Source organism: Kogia breviceps, chromosome 6, assembly GCF_026419965.1.
Source record: "Kogia breviceps isolate mKogBre1 chromosome 6, mKogBre1 haplotype 1, whole genome shotgun sequence".
Taxonomy (NCBI): domain Eukaryota; kingdom Metazoa; phylum Chordata; class Mammalia; order Artiodactyla; family Physeteridae; genus Kogia; species Kogia breviceps.
The window spans coordinates 140,320,224-140,333,728 of record NC_081315.1 but is presented as its reverse complement, the minus strand read 5'-3'; positions in this window follow the sequence as shown (position 1 = coordinate 140,333,728).

Genomic DNA, 13,505 nt, shown 5'->3' with positions numbered 1-13,505 from the left:
TCCTATTTCAATGAGGTTAAAATAAATGTGATAATACATTTCAAAAGAAATGAAAATTCTTTCAATCAGTCTAACCCTTATGTCTTTTATTTGCAAGATATTCAAGCAGTAGGAGTAGAGCTACATTTTAGAAAGTAATAATAAGGTTTTTTATTTCCCTTTTTTAAGAAAAATTCCATCCGGTGGAAACAAATGGCAGAATGAATTAAAGAAAAGTTCCTGAAAGCACAAGGACTGAAATCAGTCTACCCTATTATTTGGCTAGTTCCTGAATAGGCAGTAAGATAAGAGAGTAAGGGCTGTGCCTTTGGCTAACAGGCCAATAGAGAAATCAGGTACCTTTTCTTTCTTTTTGTTGTTTTCACATACACCAGCTTTTAAAATTTTTTAAATTTTTTTTATTTTTTTAAAATTTATTGGAGGATAGTTGATTTACAATGTTTTGTTAGTTTCTGCTGTACAGCAAAGTGGATCAATTATACATATACATACATCCACTCTTTTTAAGATCCTATTCCCATATAGGTTATTAAAGAATACTGAATAGAGTTTGCTGTGCTATACAGCAGGTTCTTACTCGTTATCTATTTTATATATAGCAGTGTGTATATGTCAATCCCAATCTCCCAGTTTATCCCTCCCCCCTTTCCCCCTTGGTAACCATAAGTTTTTTTTCTACATCTGTGACTCTATTTCTGTTTTGTAAATAGGTTCATTTGTACCATTTTTTAAATATTCCACATATGTATAAGCAATATCATATGATATTTTTTTCTGTCTGACTTACTTCACTCAGTATGACAATCTCTACGTCCATCCATGTCGCTGCAAATGGCATTATTTCATTCCTTTTTACGGCTGAGTAATATTCTATGTACCACATCTTCTTTGTATATTCCTCTGTTGATGGACATTTAGTTTGCTTCCATGTCCTGGCTATTGTAAACATAGCCTCAGGGAACGTTGGGGTGCCTGTATCCTTTCAAATTATGGTATTCTCCAGATATATGCCCAGGAGTGGGATTGCTGGATCATATGGTAGCTCTATTTTCAGTTTTTTAAGGAACCTCCGTACTGTTCTCCATAGACTTTTTCTTTTTACTTTACAAAACTTGCAGAGAGCTGAAGTAATCAGTTACCTCTCCATTTTCACTTAGCTACTGATTTCTCAAACTGTACATACACTTATTTTCAGGATCAGTATTCTGAGTACAGATTTAATTGTAAATCCTGACATTCCCCATTCCTGTTACATTCTAGAATAGTGAAAAATGGCAAAATAGACTTTTGTATTAAATAAACTTTGTCACGCACAGTAATTTTCTTAGTAGAGACTGTGATTTCATTCCATACCTTTTCTATCAAGATGGTTAACAAAATTAAGTGCTTAGATTTTCTTCCAGATCTTTTAAAAATTAGATACATACAACACATCCTTTATGTTTTAACTAACCTGACTGCCATATAGCTTATCAATAAAAATAAAACTGGATATGTAACTTGTTTTTAAAGTGTTTTAAACGAGCATATAATACAGAAACAAAAAGAGACCTTTACTCTCAATTGTACTGTCAGTCTTTTGAGAAAGGAGTAACTACTTAGTACCAAATAGTTCTAGCAGACCTAGATATGTAGCTCCAGAACCTGCTTACTTAGAGGAGTATAAAAATTGTATTTGGATTTCCCCTATCTAATTACTGAGGCCATAAAATTTACCAGTAGAGAATAGCCTTTTAACCAAACAAATATATTGAGGCTTATAAAACCTTCTAAATATTTTCATTTATAGATTCCCAATATAGTGTTTTCATATTTTAATAACTAATATAATCTTAATTAGATTAGGGTTTAATCTCAATTACCTGCAGATTTTATATATTCTAGTAATTCTGACTTTATTTTAATGTTATTTTCACTAAAGGTAGCATAAAATCATGCTTCAATAGTCTTTGCTGTCCTCTGGAGTAACTCCTCCAATTTCAAATATGTTTTAGGAAAGTATAATAGGTAAAAATATGAATATATTTTTGGATGATTCATATAGACAACAACAACAAAAAACATACCAAAAAAATCTTCGAAAATAAATGCTGACACTTTAGGACCAATTTCATTAATCCACAACAGCTTTGAGATAAAATCATGACTAAAAAGCATGAGTTTTGCATAACTTGTTCACATTTAGTATAGGAGAAAAATTGTTCTGAATGATTTTTTGTCACCTATTTACCTTATGGTATTTAATTACTTAGCTTAATTTTTTCTTAGAATTTTAGGTAAATGCATAAAGTTTATATAAAGTGTACAAAAATTAAATGTACAACTTGATGAATTTATATAAATATATTCCCCTGTATCATCACTACTTACTTAAAGACATGGCACATCACCAGCCCCTGAAGCCTCCAAGTCAGTCTGCAAAGGTAGCCACTATATTACTTTTTATCACAATGGATTCACTTTTTGTGCTTTTGAACTTAAAATAAATGCAGTCATACAGTGTATACTTTTTTTGTGTCTGTATTCTCCAGCTTAGCATAATGCCTGTGAGATTCATACATTTTAGAGCTTGAGACAATGTGGGTTTTTTATTCCTACTACTATACCACTATATGAATATAGCACAATTTATTTTTCCATTATATTCTTCATGGGCATTTAGGTTATTCCCAGTTTGATGCTACTGTGAATAAAAGTTCTATGTACATTCCTACCTATATCTTTTGGGGGACATAAATATTTGTTCCTGTAGGGTACATGGCTAGGAGTTGAATTGCTATTTCAAATGACTGAATATCAGTAATTGCATACTTTCAACCTAATACTATCTGATTTGTACTTTTTAAATGGTATCTTTGGACTCCCTCCTGTTACCTATACAGCAATGAACTTATTCTGTTTTCACCTATTTCTCCTCTTTTTCTCTTGTATTTTAGGTCTTTTATCTCTACTTTATCTGACTGAACAAGAATACTGTATTCTTACCTCTTTACCTCCAACTTTCATGTTAGTCATAAGTCTACAATTGCATAGATATAAAATGCTCACCATCCATTCTTTTGCTGAAATTTCCTTAGTTGTGTCTGTGTTGCATGATGCACATACTTTAGCAGATTCTTCAAAGAGAAATTATGTTCATATGAAGTTTGCTCTTTTTCCTAGGGGTCTGTCTGAAGGACTTTTTCTCTCTCTCTCTTTTTTTTTTCAAGTTTAATTCTGTTCTTAGTCCAAAAAAAATCACTAGGGTATGTCTTGCAATTAACTATTGAAGGTCAATTTTCTCAGGTCAATTTTCTCAGTATGTAGATATGAATCTTCTTTTAATTCCAGATATTTTTCTTGGATCATACTTATAATTTTTATTACTTCACCTGTGTGTTTTTTTTTCCCCCTTTGGGATCTGCAATTCCATATGTACTTGATTTTTGCTTCTCTTCAGTTTGAACTACTTTCTCTCTTGCCCTTTTAAACTCTCCCACTTTCATTATCTTAGTTTTCTTACTGTATTTTTCAATGATCTTCATTAATTTGGGATTGAATTGATTCCTCCTTATAAATCTTATAATTTAGTCTTTATTGCTGATATAATTTTGCCTTTTTCTTTATTTATGACCCTAAAATCAGTCACTATTTTATATCTTCCTGGCTTTTGCCCATTTATGTTCTTATTTTTGAAGTTTTTTTGGTGCCCCCCTTAATATTTCTGAATGCTTGCTTAAGTATATTAAGTTGAGCTTGAAGTTTTCTGTTAGAGTTTTCTTCTGCCTTTTTTTAAAAGAAGAATTTACAACAGTTGAAATATTTTGGTGCTCACTTTCTGTTCTCTTTTTAATAGTTTATTTGCCCAGTTTTTGATGTCTTTTTGTTGTTTCTGTTGGGAGCAGCTGTTAGTGGTTAGAAGTAGCTCACAAAACTATGAGTTCAAGAGTACTCTCTTCAGCATAAGAGTAACCAGTCAATTCCACTGTCCTTGTAGTCACAGATACCCCTGTATCTTTCAAAAATGCTTCAAATATTGCACCTGAAGGAGCATTTCCCTACATTAACAGCTTTTCTCAGGTCACCCTGGGACACGTTAACTCTAGTAATTTGCCCACCACTTTTTACTGGGGACTCTCAATGACCACATACTAGTCAGAATGGCATCTTCTTGCCTGCCTGGTGGTGTGCGAGCCGGTCCCAAATCCCTATCCTGTTGCCCGTTTTTGTAGGCAAATCTTGGGTCTTCTGAGAAACAGAAACAAAGACAAGATTACACATGCAACAGATGTGTATTTGGAAATGACAATCAAGGACAACTATGAGGAAATCAAAGGAGGCAAGGGGAGCCTTTGGATACCATGTAGGTTTTACATCAGTGAAGAAGAGAGAGAGGGAAGGGGCCCAGGTAGTCTGCAACAGAGTTCCAGAGCAGGTTCAGCCAGGATGAAGGGGAGTCCTTGAGCCAAAATCTCTAGTTAGAGGAGTCTCTTGTCTCATAGGAACAGAACTGCATTAGGACCACCTCTCTGCCCAGTCGTTGATGGGGAGAAATATTTGGAAAGGATGACCATAATATGATAGTGGTGATGAATCTGGAGAAGCAGCAACTGGGCCATCAATCAGTTATATTCTCTGTGGCATATTCTCATGGCTTCCACAGATGCTGTCTCATGTTCAGTGGAAAATTATTTAAATGAGTATCCCCCATTTTCCCAGAAGCTTTAATTCTCTCCAATTAAAGACATTTTGTATAGGCTCTGCTAGGCTTTTCTCTACATACTTCCTGCTTTCTTTTGAAAAAAAGTTTGAGGTTCCTCTTTGTGGTCTTTTTAAACCTGATTTAGTAGGGCAAAATTCCTAGGGCTTGGGGTAAGAAGTGGCGGCCTTTTTTGATTTTCACATTTATATGGGCATAGAGGTTTTTCTTGTTTTTTTTTCTTTTCTTTTCTTTGATCATTTAATTCTGGTTTTGGAAAGGAAGTAAAAGAACCTGTTCATGTAGTTATCTTACTCAGAAGTTCCCCTGATTCCCTGTTGAATCTACCAACTTATTCACTCTGTGTCTAACTGGACAGTGGACCTTGTCCCTGCCCAAATCCTTGTAAATGCAAATGAATGAAATCTCTGAACTGAGAACCTAATTTGTTTTAGGTAAGGTATCTGCTTGGCAGTAATAAAGTAGTTGAATAGATAGATGAACAAATATAGTCAAAATGAACATTGGCTTGCAGAAAGATAACATAAGAGCATGGATTCTACGAAACCCAGTAGAGGTATCTTTTCACAGTTAAGCTTTTCTGAAAGATTACTTGTGCATATGTGACTTAATACATTAATTTGGGAGTTATCTTGTCTTTTTAGAAAGTTACTATGAGCAAATTAAACTAAATTAAATTAAATTCTTATTATTCATCTTTCATCTTTCAAGAAGTGCATTTTATATGCCTGCATTAGAATGACCCCAAAGAAGAGCACAGAGAAGTCATTTTATCCTGAAGCCACTGAATTGAAATAGTCACAAAAAGTTGAATTTTTTAAAAAGTGTGCATGCATATTCTTGCAATGATATTTAGCTTAAATCATTTTAATATGCAGTCTCTGGCAAATATTTTTAAATAGAACCAAGGTTTTTTATTGAAAATGTATCTGTAGATTGGTATTCTCCTCATATTTGTAATTCAGTGTGATTTCAGTGTTTGTAAGGTTTTGTTGTGTTTTTTTTTAATTAAGTGAGGTGAGAAATTAAATAGAAGAAATAAAACAAAACCAAAAATTTTAAAAATCTAGTCATAATTAAATATAAATACAGATTTTTTAAAATTTTATCATTTCCTGCAATACTTTAGAGTTGTAATAACCACAAGCTAATTTAACAGCATTTTAAAGCTAATTTCTTTGTACTGAGTTTTTCCAAAGCATTAGACATAGTTTTTATGTAGACACACACACACACACACACACACACACACACACACACACATACATGCACGCACAGAATTTCTTTGGCACACAGATATTAGCAAATGGTGTAATACTTAACTAAATCACATAGTACCTTTCACAGTTTTATCTGGCATGAGAGAGTTGAGAATAACCTCAGTGGACTCTTGGTAGGCACTCAACTCATGGTGACTACAAGTGCCAAGAAACTCTTCATAAGAAACCTAGTAGTCATCAGTGTTCCAAAGGCATGCTTATTAGTAAACATATTACAGACAGAAAAGAGGAAATAAGTTGGAATCCAGCAAACTGCTTAATTAGAAGGTGATCATGGAAGCTTCTACTATACATGCAATTTGCACATTTTCAGGGTTTTATTTTTGTGGTTTATTTGTAAACAAAATGACAATGTGCTACATCAACATACTCTGCAAGGAAAAATGTATAGCAGTGTCTGGAAGCACTTTAAGGAATAAGCTATTCATGTCCAAATAATTTGATAGTAAAATTTGCTAGGCACCTTAAACTGTAAAATTGTATTTAACGAGTTTGTAATTATTCTCAATGACAGAAAAAATGAAGAAACATCGATGAAAGTAAGCAATGCTTTTAGAGGGACTATCCCATAATTATTCATATACTATTAGTAACTGATATGGAAATTTAAGGTATCTAATTAATTAATGAAAATGATTATTGGCCTAGAAGAAAAAAATTAACAATCAATCTAAAACATCATGCAAGGGAGTACCTGAATTTTACCTATGCCATTTTAAAATTGGTTTTATACTTGTTAAGAACACTGTTCTATTTGTCACTTATATCTTCCTATGTTTAGTCTCAGCTACTTCTGTGGTCAAAAAGCTCTATTATCATAACTCCAGTTGAGAGTTCTCAATATTACAGCTTTTAAAAAATCTGAATAACTAGAAAATAGAATATCTTATAGGATATAAATCATTTTTGGTCCTCTCTGGATTGTCTGACCTACATAATCTAATTTTTGATTCCAAGGTTTTATTACAGGGGGATTTTCCCCTGTGGACTTCCTGAAATAATCTAAATAATCTAAATAAACAAAAAGTTCAATTTTTCAAGCATGGAAAACCAAGTTTTCTGTATATTTCTTGTATCCAACATATGCTCATAAATTCCTTAAGAACTGTTTCATTGACATTTGAACTTTAAATTGTTTCTAAATATCCTTTATATTCACTAAATTTATCTGTATAAGTATTTCAGCTTCCACAAGTACTTGTGATCATATTCTGCTTAGCACACCCATGTGGAACAACACACATATATTAGTAATTAAAACTTTAAGTTCAAGCTTTTTGTGTGTTCATATACTCATCAAAATAATCTTTCAAATATACCGATGCTTCAGTGTTTATGAACAATACAACTCTAAAATGAACAGAAAACTACTGGTGAATAAACTTCATTATCCATTTTTATCACAACTTTGTTGCCCTTATGGCTGCTATTTAGCCCTGAAATGAGGATGCTCAATGCATTGAACATGAGAAAAACTATTAAAATTATTCCGTGTGATATTAGAGTGCTCTTTTTGGACCATTTCCACTAAGATCAGGAAGAAGACAAGGATGCCCACTCTCACCACTATTATTCAACATAGTTTTGGAAGTTTTAGCCACAGGAATCAGAGAAGAAAAAGAACTAAAAGGAATCAGAAAAGAAGAAGTAAAGCTGTCACTGTTTGAGGATGGCACGATACTATACATAGAGGATCCTAAAGATGCTACCAGAAAACTGCTAGAGCTAATCGATGAATTTGGTAAAGTAGCAACATACAAAATTAATGCCCAGAAATCTGGGCAGTAATTTCTGGGCCCAGAAATCTCTTGCATTCCTATATACTAATGATGAAAAATCTGAAAGAGAAATTAAGGAAACACTCTCAGTTACCATTGCAACAAAAAGAATAAAATACCTAGGAATAAACCTCCCTAAGAAGACAAGAGACCTGTATGCAGAAAACTATAAGACACTGATGAAAGAACTTAAAGATGATACAAACAGATGGAGAGATATGCCCTGTTCTTGGATTGGAAGAATCAACATTGTGAAAATGACTATACTACCCAAAGCAATCTACAGATTCAGTGCAATCCCTATCAAACTACCAATGGCATTTTTCACTGAATTAGCACAAAAAAATTCACAATTTGTATGGAAACACAAAAGACCCTGAATAGCCAAAGCAATCTTCAGAATGAAAAATGGAGCAGGAGGATTCAGGCTCCCTGACTTCAGACTATACTACAAAGCTACAGTAATCAAGACAGTTTGGTACTGGCACAAAAACAGAAATATAGATCAATGGAACTGTATAGAAAGCCGAGAGATTAACCCATGCACATATGTCACCTTATCTTTGATAAAGGAGTCAAGAATATACAATGGAGAAAAGACAGCCTCTTCAGTAAGTGGTGCTGGGAAAACTGGACAGCTACATGTAAAAGAAAGAAATTAGAACACTCCCTAATACCGTACACCAAAATAAGGTCAAAGTGGATTAAAGACCTAAATGTAAGGCCAAATACTTTAAAACTCTTAGAGGAAAACATAGGCAGAACCGTCTATGACATAAATCACAGCAAGATCCTTTTTGACCCACCTCCTAGAGAAATGGAAATAAAAACAAACAAATGGGACCTAATGAAACTTACAAGCTTTTTCACAGCCAAGGAAACCATAAACAAGATGAAAAGGCAATGCTCAGAATGGGAGAAAGTATTTGCAAATGAAGCAACTGACAAAGGATTAATCTCCAAAATATATAAGCAGCTCATGTAGCTCAATATCAAAAAAACAAATAACCCAATCAAAAAATGGGCAGAAGACCTAAATAGACATTTCTCTAAAGAAGATATGCAGATTGCCACCAAACACATGAAAGGATGCTGAACATCACTAAACATTAGATAAATGCAAATCAAAGCTACAATGAGGTATCACCTCATACCGGTCAGAATGGCCATCGTCAAAAATCTACAAAGAGTAAATGCTGGAGAGGGTGTGAAGAAAAGGAAACCCTCTTGCACTGTTGGTGGGAATATAAATTGATACAGCCACTATGGAGAACAATATGGAGGTTCCTCAAAAAAGTAAAAATAGAACTACCATATGACCCAGTAATGCCACTACTGGTCATATACCCTGAGAAAACCATAATTCAAAAAGAGTCATGTACCACAGTGTTCATTGCAGTTCTATTTACAATAGCCAGCGTCCATAGACACTGTGTCCATAGACAGATGAATGGATAAAGAAGATGTGGTGCATATATGCAATGGAATGTTACTCATCCATAAAAATAAATGATATTGAGTTATTTGTAGTGCAGTGGATGGACCTAGGGTCTGTCATACAGAGTGAAGTAAGTCAGAAAGAGAAAAACAAATACCGTATGCTAACACATATATATGGAATAAAAAAAAAAGGTTCTGAGTAATCTTTGGGCAGGACAGGAATAAAGACACAGACATAAAGAATGGACTTCAGGACACGGGAAGGGGGAAGGGTAAGCTGGGATGAAGTGAGAGAGTGGCATGGACATGTATACACTACGAAATGTAAAATAGATAGTTAGTGGGAAGCAGCTGCATAGGACAGAGAGATCAGCTCGGTGCTTTTTGTCTACCTAGAGGGGTGTGATAGGGAAGGTGGGAGGGAGACACAGAGGGAGGAGATATGGGAACATATGTATACGTATAGCTGATTCACTTTGTCATACAGCAGAAACTAACACACCATTGTAAAGCAATTATACTCCAGTAAAGATGTTAAAAGAAAAAGTCCCTGTTTGAGATTCCTAATCAGATAGTTTTTGAAAGAGAAACATGAAAATGTCTGCTTTGTATCTGAAACCAACTCTCTCTAATTTGAATTTCATAGTTCTCTAAAGGGCCGTTAGAACTTGGTGCCTCAAAAAGGCATGAAGTCATAAATACATTTTTCCTTTTCAAAATATCACTTTACCCCATTGGACTAAAAAAAAATTGTTAAGATTTTTCTTTTCAGTACCTAATGCTAGGTAATTTATGACAGAACCAAATGCTAGGTACTTTATTATGTATGGATTTATATTTCAGTTATCATGATAACTTTGAATGTGTTAATGTGATGGCCTTTATTACAAATGAAATAGTCTACCTTTATATCACATCTCTTCTTTGAAGAAGTATTTTTCTATAAAATATGTAATAGTTCATCAATGATGGCATTTGTATTATAGTTGTGGCTACCAAATAAGAAAGGAAGAAATACATAGGAAAGATATTTCAAAATAAACAATCGTCATTTTGTTCTGTGTGTGATAAGAAGGTAAATTCAAAGAGGATGGCTAAATTTTTACAACTGAGATTCCAACCACTTGTCCATCATGAACTTCTTCTCCAAATTCCCTTCCCAATGCCATCAGGTTAGTCTTTCAAATATACTACTAATTTTGGAAAGAAAACATTATGTTCTAGTTGAATTACTCATTACAAGCAGAGAAGATAGGCTAAATACAATTAAGGGCCTATATCTAAACCTTAAATATTTATTCATTTATTTATTTATGGCTGCCATGGGTCTTCGTTGCTGCGCGCAAGCTTTGTCTAGTGTGGCGAGTGGGGGTTACTCTTTGGCAGTGCGCGAGCTTCTCATTGCGGTGGCTTCTCTTGTTGCAGAGCACGGGCTCTAGGCATGCGGGCTTCAGTAGCTATGGCACGTAGGCTCAGTAGTTCTGGCTTGCGGGCTCTAGAGCTCAGGCTCAGTAGTTGTGGCACACGGGCTTAGTTGCTCTGTGGCATGTGGGATCTTCCCAGACTAGGGATCGAATCCGAGTCCCCTGCATTGGCAGGCAGATTCTTAACCACTGCATCACAAGGGAGGTCCCTAAACCTTAATTTTATGCAGATATTTTACAAAACCTCAGCTACGCATCCTAAATGGTTGGGTTCCAAAATATTAGATTTGAAAGCTCTTCATTGATTATATTTGGTAATATTTCATGCAGCTCTCTTCTGTACTCCAGGTAGAAAATTTACCTAATGTGGAGAATCCTAAAAATCTTAAGGCCCCACCGCATTATGTATTTCCCTTGTCTGTCCAACTCTAGCATTATCCTCCTTCCTGGACAACTGTAGAATATACCTGTGTTCACAGCACATTTTCTTGGTTGCAAGCTTCATGCTGAATTGAAGCCACAGTCTGCAGTGAGTCTCCCAAAGACATGGGGGTCTTATTGATCTGGTTTTCCTTCATGTTATCTTTCAATTCTTAATGACTTGACTTTCAGTGAATCAGTTAAAAGCTTACTTCTGAGGCATGAGAATTCAGTGACAGCTGTCACTGTTGTACCCTTTATGAAGAGATTTGGCTGCATGTAAGATACAGTTTAGTTGTCAGTCCTTAGCACACAGCTGACACCTTAAAATGATCCATAATCTGTTACAGGATTACTCATGTGAGAGCTCCCACATGGAGTGTACAGCCTGCTGGGATGTCAGTGTCAATGTTTTACTCTGTACATAGGTAACAGTAAGTGGTCTTGTGATTTAAGGGACAAGGTCTAGAAGTGACACTTTTAGAGAGCAAAGCTATTATAAAAAATTGGGCTAAAACAAATGGCATAACTATCTGCAGAGGTACCTTTTCCAAAGATATTGTTTATAAATATGTTGCTTAGAAAACTTGGTGAAACACCTAATATAATCAATTGTAGATCAAGTTTGGAATATAGAGGAAGATGCAATCTAATTATAGTTTGTGGGTTTGAATAAAGATGTATGAATATACTGTTACAGATGTATAGTGGAATAAACAAAACTTATTTTTAGGTTCTTCCTAGGAATAACTCGGGGAGATGTAAAGTATTTTCAGAGTTTCCAATGGCTAGCTCTTCAAGCCAACATAATAATATCCTGAATTAGTTCATGTAGTAGAAGAATTGGAATTAATATATAGCTTAGAAAATATTGGGTGTATACTACAGGCAATGCACAATCTTTGGTATTATTTTATCATGGGAGTAACTAGGGCTGCTACTAAATCTACTAGATGGCTAAGGCTTCAGAAAAATAATTTTTGAAGGTCTTTCCTATATAAACAATTAGATTTAAAAACTGTTTCACAAAAATTCATTGGACCATGTGCGCTGTAGTGACCTGTCAATGAAGATTTAGAACAATGGGTAGAGAAGAGGTCTTTATCTATTTGTTTATCACCCAGCCCGTATAGATGAAGCGTTTTCTTAGTACCCATGCACCATCTTTCCTCTGTTGTCAGTTGTGCCATAACTGGTTAATTTCATATCTCTCACCAAGACATAAAGGCAAGAATGCTGTTACCACTCATGATGCCGTGGTTCTTCAGGAGCTAATTGTATTTAGACAATATAGATTTGCTTGGTTCAGAAGGTTCTTAATACTATGTATTTAATGTTACTTATATCATTACTCATTTGTGTCTCCTCAAAAGATATGTTCAAGTCCTAACCCTTGATACTCCTAACCCCTGGCCAATGTGACCTTATTTGGAAATAAGGTTTTTGCAGATATAATCAAGTTAAAATGAGTCATACTGGATTAAGGTGAGCCCTAATCCAGTGACTTGTTTCCTTGTAAGAAGAGGGAAGTTTGGTCAGAGACACGGAAGACACAAAGGAGAAGACCATGTGGAGATGGAGGTAGAGATTGGAGTGATACGTCTACAAACTAAGGCACGCCAAGGACTCCCAGCACCACCAGAAGCTAGGAGAGAGGCAGGGAACTACTTGTCCCTCAGAGCCTTCAGGAGGAACCAACCCTATTAAAACCTTCATTGTGAAGTTCTCTCTGACCTCCAGACATGTGAAAGAAGAAATTCATATTGTTTTAAGCCACTCAGTTTATGGTAATTTGTTATGGCCGCCCTAGGAAGCTAATAGTGGATGCCACAGCATCTAACATGTTACACATGGAATACTGGCTTTCGGTGACTCTCTCAAAGGTTGCTACTTCGATTCTTTGATGATGACTGCAAATATAAGTCTTGCCCATAGTGTGCAGGAAGCTGTGAGGGATAACTCAGCTTTTGGTCATGTTAAATTTACCACTTAGAATTTTATAGCATAGATGTAGAGCAGCGTATCTTCAAACCATGTCTTCTCTTGAACTCCTTAGGTCATAATCTTTGCATTCCTCTAATGTGATCCTTTGCATATTGATGGCACTCCTGCCTTATTTTAGTCAGAAAGATAGGCAAAGGGCCTGTGGGTGGAATGTGAAGGGAAGTCCAAACTGCAAAAGGAATGCCAGTTTCTCTTTGGGCGTGTCTCAAGACTAACTCAGGAGAGCCCAACGTCACGCCTTTGATTGCAGGCACTCAAGGACATCAGTTGGAAGGACTGTTTGGCACTGCAGAGCAATGATCTCAAAGTCCCTTGCAGGAGATACACATAGTCTCCCCTGGGGGACTGAACACCATCTGCCAGAGATATAGGGTGAATACTCTGAGTGCCAACAATAGAAGCTGCAGAGGATAAAAGATGTTTTTTATCCACAGGTGCTGTAAACTAAAGGTAGCCCATA